At 44.8% G+C, this 14,986-nt stretch overlaps 1 protein-coding gene across 3 annotated transcripts in view; it reads left to right on the top strand.

Moving 5' to 3' along the window:
• Positions 1-14,986, top strand: part of LOC135548525 (E3 ubiquitin-protein ligase Siah2) — a 36,983-nt gene that overhangs the window by 12,798 nt on the left and 9,199 nt on the right. The window lies entirely within an intron of this gene.

Genomic DNA, 14,986 nt, shown 5'->3' with positions numbered 1-14,986 from the left:
TGACATAACATTGAAGGTTGTGCAATGTAACAGCAATATTTACACTTAGGGTTGCAACCCGTTCAATAAAATATGGAATGGTTCCGTATTTCACTGAAAGAATAAACGTTTTGTTTTCGAAATTATAGTTTCCAGATTTGACCATATTAATGACCTAAGGCTCGTATTTCTGTGTGTTTATTATAATTAAGTCTATGATTTGATAGAGCAGTTTGACTGAGCGGTGGTAGGCAGCAGCAGGCTCATAAGCATTCATTCAAACAGCACTTTCCTGCATTTGCCAGCAGCTCTTCACAATGCTTGAAGCACAGCACTGTTTTTGACTTGAAGCCATTCACCTCCCAAGATTAGGCTGGCAATACTAAAATACCTATTAGAACATCCAATAGTCAAACGTATATGAAATACAAATGATATAGAGATAAATAGTCCTATAAAAACTACCTAAAACTTCTTAACTGGGAATATTGAAGACTCATGTTAAAAGGAACCACCAGCATTCATATGTTCTCATGTGCTGAGCAAGGAACTTAAAAGTTAGCTTTTTTACATGACACATATTGCACTTTTGTTTTTGCATTATTTAAATTGAATGTTTCATTATTTATGTGAGACTAAATTGATTTTATGTGTATTATATTGTTATATTCAGTATTGTTGTAATTGTCATTATTACAAATATATATATATATATATATAAAACACTCAATCAATTGGCTGATTTAATTGGTATCGTCTTTTTTTGGTCCTCCAATAATCGGCATCAGTGTTGAAAAATCATAATCGGGCATCCTCTAGTTTATAGTTATGTTTTTAAGCACAACGACTAAAATGGCACTAATGTACACTACTCCACGGCTGTGATCCCAGACTCCAATTGACTGCCCTGTAAAGTCTTCCATCAGCTTAGTCTGAGGCCCATTAACCCAGGTACCTTGTAGTGTCTGGACCAGGTCTCCCAGCCAGCCCTGCTGCCTTGTGAAGAGTAGCCACTTAGCCGGACGGATGAGTCTGCAACTTCACAGGCCTGATGGAACACATCCTGGAGGGAGGACAAGACACCTCTACCTCAGAAGGAGTGCTTTCAAAGTGCCTCAGCCAGTCAGTCGATACCAACCCAGCCCGGCACAGCAGTGAGGAAGTTGCCCAGGTGAACGTTGTCTCAGTCTGAGAAGCTGTTCAATAATTCAGTGTAGCTAACAACTTTTAACTGTTAGAACAGGCCTGACTGTTCCACTCCTGCACAGCCAGTGAGGTAGTTTGTGTACTTTGAGTTGGTCATCTCGAGGTAGTGGTGGGAGAGAAGCTGGGTCTCTCAGCTGAATTGAGGTGGGGTTGGCAGTGTTTTACTGCTGCTTCAGGAGGTTGTCCGCCAAATAATTTTCTAGCAATGCCCTCACAGTTAATGGTCACACAACTGGGTGTTTATATTCATCTTCTCAAATTTGAGATGGTTACATGTCATGTGTTAATTGATTGCTGACCAGCTTATAATTGAGGTTGGCTGTGTTGGGTTTTGGACAGAATTTAAGAGTGAGAATCATGGACTCTTTTTTTTTTTTTTTTTACTTTAAAATGTATTCCAAAAAAACACCGTTGATTTCATAGTAAACCATACATAAACCATACAACTCCATACACAATGACTACTTTTGAAAAAAATGATTTTGTGGTTGAACTGTGCAAATGTAAACTTTGGTAATGGAATCTCCCTTCAGTTTTATATGCGAACGTGGTTTCCAAAAAACTTAAATATATCTGCTTCGATTTAAGATTCACATATGTCTGCAGAAAGAATACGGTGTCTGCTATTTATTTTTTATTTCACCAGGTAGGCTAGTTGAGAACAAGTTCTCATTTACAACTGCGATCTGGCCAAGATAAAGCAAAGCAATGTGAACAGACAACACAGTTACACATGGAGTAAACAATAAACAAGTCAATAACACAGTAGGAAAAAAATAAAGTCTATATACATTGTGTGCAAAAGGCATGAGGTAGGCAAATAATTACAATTTAGCAGATTAACACTGGAGTGATAAATGATCAGATGGTCATGTACAAGTAGAGATACTGGTGTGCAAAAGAGCAGACAAGTAAATAAATATAAACCGTATGGGGATGAGGTAGGTAAATTGGGTGGGCTATTTACTGATGGACTATGTACAGCTGTAGCGATCGGTTAGCTGCTCAGATAGCAGATGTTTGAAGTTGGTGAGGGAGAGAAGTCTCAAACGTCAGCGATGTTTCCAATTCGTCATGGCCATGCTATGTCATGGCACCATGTGTTTGAAGTGGATTAACACCTGCTAACGGAATTAAATCATGGGTCCCTGATGTGTAAAACACAAATGCATAATTGGACATCGCAGAACACAGTAGAGTACAGTACAATAATTGCCTTTTATTTTTTTACATTACATTTACATTTAAGTCATTTAGCAGACGCTCTTATCCAGAGCGACTTACAAATTGGTGAATTCACCTTCTGACATCCAGTGGAACAGCCACTTTACAATAGTGCATCTAAATCATTTAAGGGGGGGTGAGAAGGATTACTTATCCTATCCTAGGTATTCCTTGAAGAGGTGGGGTTTCAGGTGTCTCCGGAAGGTGGTGATTGACTCTGCTGTCCTGGCGTCGTGAGGGAGTTTGTTCCACCATTGGGGGGCCAGAGCAGCGAACAGTTTTGACTGGGCTGAGCGGGAACTGTACTTCCTCAGTGGTAGGGAGGCGAGCAGGCCAGAGGTGGATGAACGCAGTGCCCTTGTTTGGGTGTAGGGCCTGATCAGAGCCTGGAGGTACTGCGGTGCCGTTCCCCTCACAGCTCCGTAGTCAAGCACCATGGTCTTGTAGCGGATGCGAGCTTCAACTGGAAGCCAGTGGAGAGAGCGGAGGAGCGGGGTGACGTGAGAGAACTTGGGAAGGTTGAACACCAGACGGGCTGCGGTGTTCTGGATGAGTTGTAGGGGTTTAATGGCACAGGCAGGGAGCCCAGCCAACAGCGAGTTGCAGTAATCCAGACGGGAGATGACAAGTGCCTGGATTAGGACCTGCGCCGCTTCCTGTGTGAGGCAGGGTCGTACTCTGCGGATGTTGTAGAGCATGAACCTACAGGAACGGGCCACCGCCATGATGTTGGTTGAGAACGACAGGGTGTTGTCCAGGATCACGCCAAGGTTCTTAGCGCTCTGGGAGGAGGACACAATGGAGTTGTCAACCGTGATGGCGAGATCATGGAACGGGCAGTCCTTCCCGGGAGGAAGAGCAGCTCCGTCTTGCCGAGGTTCAGCTTGAGGTGGGGATCCGTCATCCACACTGATATGTCTGCCAGACATGCAGAGATGCGATTCGCCACCTGGTCATCAGAAGGGGAAAGGAGAAGATTAATTGTGTCGTCTGCATAGCAATGATAGGAGAGACCATGTGAGGTTATGACAGAGCCAAGTGACTTGGTGTATAGCGAGAATAGGAGAGGGCCTAGAACAGAGCCCTGGGGGACACCAGTGGTGAGAGCGCGTGGTGAGGAGACCGATTCTCGCCACGCCACCTGGTAGGAGCGACCTGTCAGGTAGGACGCAATCCAAGCGTGGGCCGCGCCGGAGATGCCCAACTCGGAGAGGGTGGAGAGGAGGATCTGATGGTTCACAGTATCGAAGGCAGCCGATAGGTCTAGAAGGATGAGAGCAGAGGAGAGAGAGAGTTAGCTTTAGCAGTGCGGAGCGCCTCCGTGATACAGAGAAGAGCAGTCTCAGTTGATTGACTAGTCTTGAAACCTGACTGATTTGGATCAAGAAGGTCATTCTGAGAGAGATAGCGGGAGAGCTGGCCAAGGACGGCACGTTCAAGAGTTTTGGAGAGAAAAGAAAGAAGGGATACTGGTCTGTAGTTGTTGACATCGGAGGGATCGAGTGTAGGTTTTTTCAGAAGGGGTGCAACTCTCGCTCTCTTGAAGACGGAAGGGACGTAGCCAGCGGTCAGGGATGAGTTGATGAGCGAGGTGAGGTAAGGGAGAAGGTCTCCGGAAATGGTCTGGAGAAGAGAGGAGGGGATAGGGTCAAGCGGGCAGGTTGTTGGGCGGCCGGCCGTCACAAGAAGCGAGATTTCATCTAGAGAGAGAGGGGAGAAAGAGGTCGGAGCACAGGGTAGGGCAGTGTGAGCAGAACCAGCGGTGTCGTTTGACTTAGCAAACGAGGATCGGATGTCGTCGACCTTCTTTTCAAAATGGTTGACGAAGTCATCTGCAGAGAGGGAGGAGGGGGGGAGGAGGATTCAGGAGGGAGGAGAAGGTGGCAAAGAGCTTCCTAGGGTTAGAGGCAGATGCTTGGAATTTAGAGTGGTAGAAAGTGGCTTTAGCAGCAGAGACAGAGGAGGAAAATGTAGAGAGGAGGGAGTGAAAGGATGCCAGGTCCGCAGGGAGGCGAGTTTTCCTCCATTTCCGCTCGGCTGCCCGGAGCTCTGTTCTGTGAGCTCGCAATGAGTCGTCGAGCCACGGAGCGGGAGGGGAGGACCGAGCCGGCCTGGAGGATAGGGGACATAGAGAGTCAAAGGATGCAGAAAGGGAATTATTGTATTTGACTCTACTGTGCTCTACTCACTTACCTGTACTGTGATATCCAAAATTGTGAAACATTTGTCTATGATGGGTTCAGATTTGGTACAATCCATTAACATCAAGGCCAGGGTAGACTGACCAAATTTCAACTACCTTTCAATGGTAATGGACTTCCAGTGTCGGTTGGTGCTCAGTGGGTGAGGATGCTGCTTACAGTAAATGGAAAGAGGGGGCTCATGGGTAGGTGTCAGTAAGAACTGGGAGAAGTGACATTAACTGGGGAGAGGCAGAGAGGGGGTGATTGACTGTTTAAACACTTTTGGTTTGACCAACAGAAAGACAAAGAAAACAGTTATGAGCTGTCACCAAAACCCCATACACTACCCACCATTGCGACCTGTACGCTCTCGTTGGTTGGCCCTCGCTTCATACAGGTCGCCAAACCCACTGGCTACAGGTCATCTACAAGTCTCTGCTAGGTAAAGCCCCACCTTATCTCAGCTCACTGGTCACAATAGCAGCACTCACTCGTAGCACGCGCTCCAGCAGGTATACCTCACTGGTCACCCCCAAAGCCAATTCCTCCTTTGGTTGTCTTTCCTTCCAGTTCTCTGCTGCCAATGACCGGAACAAACTGCAAAAATCTCTGAAGCTGGAGACTCATATCTCCCTCACTAGCTTTAAGCACCAGCTGTCAGAGCAGCTCACAGATCACTGCACCTGTACATAGCCCATCCAACTACCTCACCCCATACTGTTATTTATTTATTTATCTTGCTCCTTTGCACCCCAGTATCTCTACTTGCACATTCATCTTCTGCACATCTACCATTCCAGTGTTTAATTGCTATATTGTAATTACTTCGCCACCATGGCCTATTTATTGCCTTAACTCCCTTATTTTACCTCATTTGCAGTCACTGTGTATAGATGTTTTGTTTTTTTCTACTGTATTATTGACTGTATGTTTTCTTTATTCCATGTGTAACTCTGTGTTGTTGTATGTTTGTTTATTTTATTTATTTAACCTTTATTTAACCAGGTAGGCAAGTTGAGAACAAGTTCTCATTTACAATTGCGACCTGGCCAAGATAAAGCAAAGCAGTTCGACACATACAACGACACCGTTACACATGGAGCAAAACAAACACACAGTCAATAATACAGTATAAACAAGTCTATATACGATGTGAGCAATTGAGGTGAGATAAGGGAGGTAAAGGCAAAAAAAGGCCATGGTGGCAAAGTAAATACAATATAGCAAGTAAAACACTGGAATGGTAGATTTGCAATGGAAGAATGTGCAAAGTAGAAATAAAAATAATGGGGTGCAAAGGAGCAAAATAAATTTAAATACAGTAGGGAAAGAGGTAGTTGTTTGGGCTAAAATATAGGTGCTCTATGTACAGGTGCAGTAATCTGTGAGCTGCTCTGACAGTTGGTGCTTAAAGCTAGTGAGGGAGATAAGTGTTTCCAGTTTCAGTGCTTTTTGTAGTTCGTTCCAGTCATTGGCAGCAGAGAACTGGAAGGAGAGGCGGCCAAAGAAAGAATTGGTTTTGGGGGTGACTAGAGAGATATACCTGCTGGAGCGTGTGCTACAGGTGGGAGATGCTATGGTGACCAGCGAGCTAAGATAAGGGGGGACTTTACCTAGCAGGGTCTTGTAGATGACATGGAGCCAGTGGGTTTGGCGACGAGTATGAAGCGAGGGCCAGCCAACGAGAGCGTACAGGTCGCAATGGTGGGTAGTATATGGGGCTTTGGTGACAGAACGGATTGCACTGTGATAGACTGCATCCAATTTGTTGAGTAGGGTATTGGAGGCTATTTTGTAAATGACATCGCCAAAGTCGAGGATTGGTAGGATGGTCAGTTTTACAAGGGTATGTTTGGCAGCATGAGTGAAGGATGCTTTGTTGCGAAATAGGAAGCCAATTCTAGATTTAACTTTGGATTGGAGATATTTGATATGGGTCTGGAAGGAGAGTTTACAGTCTAACCAGACACCTAGGTATTTGTAGTTGTCCATGTATTCTAAATCAGAGCCGTCCAGAGTAGTGATGTTGGACAGGCGGGTAGGAGCGGGTAGCGATCGGTTGAAGAGCATGCATTTAGTTTTACTTGTATTTAAGAGCAATTGGAGGCCATGGAAGGAGAGTTGTATGGCATTGAAGCTTGCCTGGAGGGTTGTTAACAGTGTCCAAAGAAGGGCCAGAAGTATACAGAATGGTGTCGTCTGCGTAGAGGTGGATCAGAGACTCACCAGCAGCAAGAGCGACCTCATTGATGTATACAGAGAAGAGAGTCGGTCCAAGAATTGAACCCTGTGGCACCCCCATAGAGACTGCCAGAGGTCCGGACAGCAGACCCTCCGATTTGACACACTGAACTCTATCAGAGAAGTAGTTGGTGAACCAGGCGATGCAATCATTTGAGAAACCAAGGCTGTCGAGTCTGCCGATGAGGATGTGGTGATTGACAGAGTCGAAAGCCTTGGTCAGATCAATGAACACGGCTGCACAGTAATGTTTCTTATCGATGGCGGTTAAGATATCGTTTAGGACCTTGAGTGTGGCTGAGGTGCACCCATGACCAGCTCGGAAACCAGATTGCATAGCAGAGAAGGTATGGTGAGATTCGAAATGGTCGGTAATCTGTTTGTTGACTTGGCTTTCGAAGACCTTAGAAAGGCATGGTAGGATAGATATAGGTCTGTAGCAGTTTGGGTCAAGAGTGTCCCCCCCCTTTGAAGAAGGGGATGACCGCAGCTTCTTTCCAATCTTTGGGGATCTCAGACGACACGAAAGAGAGGTTAAACAGGCTAGCAATAGGCGTGGCAACAATTTCGGCAGATAATTTTAGAAAGAAAGGGTCCAGATTGTCTAGCCCGGCTGATTTGTAGGGGTCCAGATTTTGCAGCTATTTCAGAACATCAGCTGAACGGATTTGGGAGAAGGAGAAATGGGGAAGGCTTGGGCGAGTTGCTATGGGGAGTGCAGTGCTGTTGACCGGGGTAGGAGTAGCCAGGTGGAAAGCATGGCCAGCCGTAGAAAAATGCTTATTGAAATTCTCAATTATGGTGGATTTATCAATGGTGACAGTGTTTCCTATCTTCAGTGCAGTGGGCAGCTGGGAGGAGGTGTTCTTATTCTCCATGGACTTTACAGTGTCCCAGAACTTTTTTGAGTTAGTGTTGCAGGTAGCAAATTTCTGCTTGAAAAAGCTAGCCTTGGCTTTTCTAACTGCCTGTGTATAATGGTTTCTAGCTTCCCTGAACAGCTGCATATCACGGGGGCTGTTCGATGCTAATGCAGAATGCCATAGGATGTTTTTGTGTTGGTTAAGGGCAGTCAGGTCTGGGGAGAACCAAGGGCTATATCTGTTCCTGGTTCTAAATTTCTTGAATGGGGCATGTTTATTTAAGATGGTTAGGAAGGCATTTAAAAAAAATATCCAGGCATCCTCTACTGACGGGATGAGATCGATATCCTTCCAGGATACCCCGGCCAGGTCGATTAGAAAGGCCTGCTCGCTGAAGTGTTTCAGGGAGCGTTTTACAGTGATGAGTGGGGGTCGTTTGACCGCTGACCCATTACGGATGCAGGCAATGAGGCAGTGATCGCTGAGATCTTGGTTGAAGACAGCAGAGGTGTATTTAGAGGGCAAGTTGGTTAGGATGATATCTATGAGGGTGCCTGTGTTTAAGGCTTTGGGGAGGTACCTGGTAGGTTCATTGATAATTTGTGTGAGATTAAGGGCATCAAGTTTAGATTGTAGGATGGCTGGGGTGTTAAGCATGTTCCAGTTTAGGTCGCCTAGCAGCACGAGCTCTGAAGATAGATGGGGGGCAATCAGTTCACATATGGTGTCCAGAGCACAACTGGGAGCAGAGGGTGGTCTATAGCAGACTGCAACGGTGAGAGACTTGTTTTTAGAGAGGTGGATTTTTAAAAGTAGAAGTTCAAATTGTTTGGGTACAGACCTGGATAGTAGGACAGAACTCTGCAGGCTATCTTTGCAGTAGATTGCAACACCGCCCCCTTTGACAGTTCTATCTTGTCTGAAAAGGTTGTAGTTTGGAATTAAAATTTAAGAATTTTTGGTAGTCTTCCTAAGCCAGGATTCAGACACAGCTAGAACATCTGGGTTGGCAGAGTGTGCTAAAGCAGTGAATAGAACAAACTTAGGGAGAAGGCTTCTAATGTTAACATGCATGAAACCAAGGCTATTACGGTTACAGAAGTCGTCAAAAGAGAGCGCCTGGGGAATAGGTGTGGAGCAAGGCACTGTAGGGCCTGGATTCACCTCTACATCGCCAGAGGAACAGAGGAGGAGTAGAATAAGGGTGCGGCTGAAAGCAATAAGAATTGGTTGTCTAGAACGTCTGGAACAGAGAGTAAAAGAAGGTTTCTGGGGGCGATAAAATAGCATCAAGGTATAATGTACAGATAAAGGTATGGTAGGATGTGAATACAGTGGAGGTAAACCTAGGTATTGAGTGATGAAGAGAGAGATATTGTCTCTAGAAACATCATTGAAACCAGGAGATGTCATTGCATGTGTGGGTGGTGGAACTAATAGGTTGGATAATGTATGGTGAGCAGGACTAGAGGCTCTACAGTGAAATAAGCCAATAAACACTAACCAGAACAGCAATGGACAAGGCATATTGACATTAAGGAGAGGCATGCTTAGTCGAGTGATCAAAAGGGTCCAGAGTGGAGAGGTTGGTTGGGGGTCACGGCGATCCAGACAGCCAGCCAGGCCATCGGTAGCAAGCTAGCATAGGATGGACGTCTGTTATTAGCCACCTCTTGCGCCCCGTCATTAGATTAGTGGGGTTCCGTGTGGTAGAGGGGACCAATCCAAATCACACAACAACAGAAATAAAAACAATAGATATAGCTAGAGGCCCAGAAGAAGAAAAAAATAACAATAAAAATAAATAAATAAATTGTCCGATTATCTATTCAGATATCAGCCGATAAGACAGCTAATGGCTAGCAGGCCGCAGATGGGCGCCCAGGCAACGTCGGCAGTTCAGCCGTGAAGGCCCGGCGGGGCTCCGCGCAGGCAGCAAAACGGGTCCGTACAGGTGACCGCACCCCAGGAGTGATTGATGGAACTCCTCAGCTGGCTAGCTCCGGAACAACCGATGCTCGCTCCGGAATCAACAAACTCCAACTAGCTTCCGATTAGCTTCTGGATTAGCTTCTGGCTAGCTCCTAGCTAGCTTCTGGCCAGTTTCCGGCCAGCTCCAGACCCAGCTTGTGATTAGCTTCTGGATTAGCTTCTGGCTAGCTTCTGGCTAGCTCCTGGCTAGCTTCTGGCTAGTTTCTGGCTAGCTTCTTGAAGTTTGGAGTTTCTGGCTAGCTTCTTGGATGATTTCAGACTTGAGGTAAATAATACTTTTTTATATACTTTTTTTATAAATATAAATTGGTGAGGCGGGTTGTAGGAGAGTGTTTTGAGGATGAGTTTATGGAAAATTTAAATAAAAAAATGTATGAAAAAGTGTGTGTATGTATATATATATATGTATATATGGTGGACTGGGGACAACAAGGAGTCATCATATATATGGGACAAGACGAGGACAAATGACGTCTGAACTGCTATGCCATCTTGGTAAGAATGTGTGTCGAATAACTATGCTTTATCTTGGCCAGGTCGCAGTTGCAAATGAGAACTTGTTCTCAACTAGCCTACCTGGTTAAATAAAGGTGAAATAAAATGAAAACATAAAAAAAAACATATGCCAGTGAAAGGATGGTAGAAGGTGGCCCAACAGTGGTTTGTGTCTTATGATTTTCCATTGCAGCCAATTCAGTTGCAGTAATGGCGTTACTGATTTTTTTGTTGTTGTTGGTAATTCAGTAACCAAATTGGTAACGGAATTACAAGTTTTAATCACTTAATAAACCATGTATATCAGTAGAATCACCAATTTATTGGTAGGTCTACCATTACTTGTTAATTCTGTGAACTTTCATTATCCTCCCCCATGAGGTGGAGAGATTAGAAAATATCTTTAGATATGTGGTGGTTTTCGTTAATGGAATTACAAGGCAATATATCAAATGTATTTATATAGCCCTTCTTACATCAGCTGATATCTCAAAGTGCTGTACAGAAACCCAGCCTAAAACCCCAAACAGCAAGCAATGCAGGTGTAGAAGCACGGTGGCTAGGAAAAACTCCCTAGAAAGGCCAGAACCTAGGAAGAAACCTAGAGAGGAACCAGGCTATGAGGGGTGGCCAGTCCTCTTCTGGCTGTGCCTGGTGGAGATTATAAACAAACATGGCCAAGATGTTCAAATGTTCATAAATGACCAGCATGGTCAAATAATAGTAATCACAGTGAACAGGTCAGGGTTCCATAGCTGCAGGCACAACAGTCGAAACTGGAGCAGCAGCACGGCCAGGTGGACTGGGGACAACAAGGAGTCATCATGCCAGGTGGTCCTAGGGCTCAGGTCTTCCGAGAGAGGGAGAAAGAAAGAGAGAATTAGAGAGAGCATACTTAAATTCACACAGGACACCGGATAAGACAGGAGAAATACTCCAAATATAACAGACTGACCCGAGCCCCCCGACACACACAAACTACTGCAGAATAAGTACTGGAGGCTGAGACAGGAGGGATCAGGAGACACTGTGGCCCCATCCGATGATACCCCCGGACAGGGCCAAACAGGCAGGATATACCCCCACCCACTTTGCCAAAGCACGGCCCCCACTCCGCTAGAGGGATATCTTTAACCACCAACTTACCATCCTGAGACAAGGCAGGGTATTTCATTAACTCATAGAAGGTAAACAGCTTCTCCAAAACTAAATATGTGTTGATGTTAGTTGGCAGGGGTCTTTACGTCAACATTATTGTGTTTTGATGTATTTCTGATACCTTTTTAAGACTTTCTGGCAGATGTTTTCTAAGACCCTTTTTACACCTGTTTATCCAGAAATCAAAGCCTTTAATTATGCCAAATTCTAAACATGGGAAATGGTTGAAAATGTTATATATGCCTTAATTTCCCCCAAAATATATTTGCATTTAGCTTTTCGACAAGCTCCTTTGAACTTCATGATGAAGCTCATGGTTCCTTTTTGATGGAAATACCCTCAAGTCAAAAGCTGTCATCAAACCAACAAAGAAGCATACAGAATTTCAGAAAATATATGTACATTTAAGAATGTCAAAGCAGAGGGATACAAGCCAAGGCGGTTTATCGAACTTCTGTTTTGATTTAACGTGAACACATAAGTCTAGGAAACGTTCACCGCCAGCTCCAGTCAGACTCCCCTCGCTGGCCAAGCTCACTGCACATGATTTGCAACTTAAATGTGGAAGTTCATTAATTCAGCAGCCAGCGGCTGGGCTGACCTTTGTGCCTCTTCAAAGGTTTGGCCCGTTTCCTGGCAGGAACCCAGCCCCATCTCTCTAGACCAGGGATCATCAACTAGATTCGGCCGCAGGCCATTTCCTTTTTTAAATAAAACCACCCGCCAGTTGGGAAACCCTGCTCTAGACCTTGGCCCCATGCCTCCGCCCCAGCCCACGTACCCTAGTAGACCTATCTCCATCCCCATCTCCCCAGCCTCAACCCCATCTCTATCTGCCCAGCACCAGTCCCATCCTTATTGCTAGCCCTATCCCCCAGCCTCCGCCATATCGCCCCCCACCATGCAGTTATCCCAAGCCAGCCAGTACTAGAAAAATAATGCTTTAGTTAGGATTTTAGCAGGCCTCCAGAGCCCAGGCCCGGGCTAGATTAGGTTTAATTAAAATGAGTGCGAGGAAGAAAATAGCATTTACCACCACTGGGTGAATTTACCAGCTTTTGTTAATGTCAGGGGATTGCCAACAAACCAGTTGGTTTTTCACTCCCTGGTTTAGAGAGCTAAATAGATTTTTTTTTTTTTATTGTGTGGGTGAATAAGTGTCAGGGGGTTGTGTGTGTGTGCACTACGTCATTGACAGTGTAGAGAAGTGTAGTTGACATGAAAACCCTGAGACTCTGCAGCACCCCACAGAGAGACGCCGGGCTATGACTCTGGTCCGACACACACACACACACACACACACACACACACACACACACTGGAGGAGGAGTAGATGGAGGTAGGACAAGGTGTACAATCACTGTTATTGTATTCCGAGATGAAGAGGAGAACAAGGGGTTTGATCCAAATGGAGCAGGGACACGCTACATTCCATGAGATGTAATGTGAGCGCTGCTCAGTTGTTTAGCGTGTGTTAATGTTTTGGTGGCTCTGAGGAAATGTGACCATTTTTGATGGACAAGGTTTTTCAATTATATTTGCCTAAATTAATTGGCAACATTGGGGCACTCTTCCAGAGGTCCTCATTTACCCATTCTCCCTCCCAACCCCCGAGCACACACACCCCTCATCGAGGAGGGAGCGAGCGTTATCACAGACGGCCTGCCGACAGGATTACGGCAACAAATCCTGTCAATCACTCATTAATAAAGGTGGATAAGAGGATCAGCTTCCCCCAGGGACTCAACCAGTGAAACAGACTGACTTCTATACAAATATTTGGTCTGGGGGAGGGTGAGAAAGGATACAGAGGAATTTGCGTGACTGCAAGTAGGCCCATTTGAAAATCCGAATGGAATGACGTTTAACCAGATTGTTAGGTTAATAATTGGGAAACTTTTAATGGAGAGGGGAATCAGTATTTGATTTTAACCAACATGTTCTAACCCAAACAGTTGCAGTTGTGCATGTCTGGCCCCTGATGGTTGTAATACCCAGCTAGCCTATATATAACGCACGGTTTGTCGGTCATGCTTCTATCCTCTCAAATGGTCCAGAGGGTCCAATAGCTATGTTAGATCACACCAAGTGGGAAAGCCTCTAATCTGCCACACAGATTAATAATTAATGGGGCAAATATTAAAACTTGCCCCCTAGGGCAGTTAACTGCAGGGTTGTGCGCAATTCAGAATTTTGAATTGACTCTCATTCAATTCATGAGTTGAAATTTGACTTGATTGACCACACCCCACAGGATGTAGAATTTGAGGTTCAGGAAGTAGAATTTAATTCCGTGCAATTCAAAAAAATTCCACTCTGTCATAGAACATGAGATTTTCATTGTATCTGACACACTTCCAGATACCAAAGAATATATCACTTTTCTATGGAAACAATGTTCATACTCTTTTGACCTTAGTGCTTAGAATAGCCCATTATAATTTGAGGGTTACTAATGCATTCTGGAAAATGTCAACCATATTTTATATGCATGTGTATAACGGCATGTTTTATGTACAAGATGTGTATTTGAATAGAAGAGGCATTTGAATTTCATTGCATTCTATTTCCTTTTAATTCATGTTTACTATTTTTAAAATTAAAATCCAATAATTTAATTGGAATTTGAGTCATTCTCTATTAAATTCTGAATTGACCACAACCTTGGTCAACTGGGGCCAAAACACAAGCATCTCTCACACCATGTCACCCCACATCCTCCCTCGGTCCTCCTCCTTCACACGCTCCCATCCTTTCAATCCCAGGTTAAAAGGAGGACACAGCACATAGGCCCTGTTGGAATGCTTAGAAAAATGATAATTTATTCCTTCCTACCTTGCTTGGAGTAATGACTGATCTAACAGAACTGAGTGGGTATATAGTGACATTTGCTTCAATTCCTTCCTGATGGAACTTCCAATTCAAGCTTTCCATCATAGACAATAGGTTGTCTATCTATCCCAGGTTTATCCACCTTAATGACATCAAATGGATCTCCTGGCCTTGTGTTAGTAGCCCTTCAGGACGTGAGTCCCGCTCTAGTTCAGCAGAAGCCCTCTCCCTCCAGTCTCATCAAGGCCAAACAGCCAGATCCGCCTCCTCTATGCATCTTTCATTAGATAATCCATTTATTACTCCAACCATTCAATACCTCCCCAGCACTCCCAGAAATGGAGGAGCTACGCACATGACATGTCTTCCCATACTGTCTCTCCTCTCCTGCTACACTCGATCTTTACTGTTGTCTGCTGATGACTCAGATTGTGCATTTCTTTTAAAAACATCCCTGCTAACGATGTCATGTGTCTCATTTAGTTGAATGGCCTTGTATTGCATTGCTTTCGTGCATTGTTTCATTACCATCGAATCTTCTAAGATTTGTCCTGCCTAACATCTCCGCTGATGTTTGGAAGCTGTAGTAGTGCCAGAGGGTTTGTCTAGAGAGGTGCTGCTGCTGTTGAACTAGATTAAGCAGCCGTATGAGGAGGAGAGGGAGGGAGAGCATACCAGTATGACCTTCATTGATATTCCCTGTCGAAGATGATCAAGGAGAAAGCCCTGTACTGGAGCCATGCAATTCATCTCGTCTTGATTGACCTGAGCCTCTCCTCCTTTAAAGAGCATGCATGCATGCCTCACACCAGC

This window comes from Oncorhynchus masou, chromosome 11 (genome assembly GCF_036934945.1).
Source record: "Oncorhynchus masou masou isolate Uvic2021 chromosome 11, UVic_Omas_1.1, whole genome shotgun sequence".
Lineage (NCBI taxonomy): Eukaryota > Metazoa > Chordata > Actinopteri > Salmoniformes > Salmonidae > Oncorhynchus > Oncorhynchus masou.
This window is presented reverse-complemented; position numbering and strand designations above follow the sequence as displayed.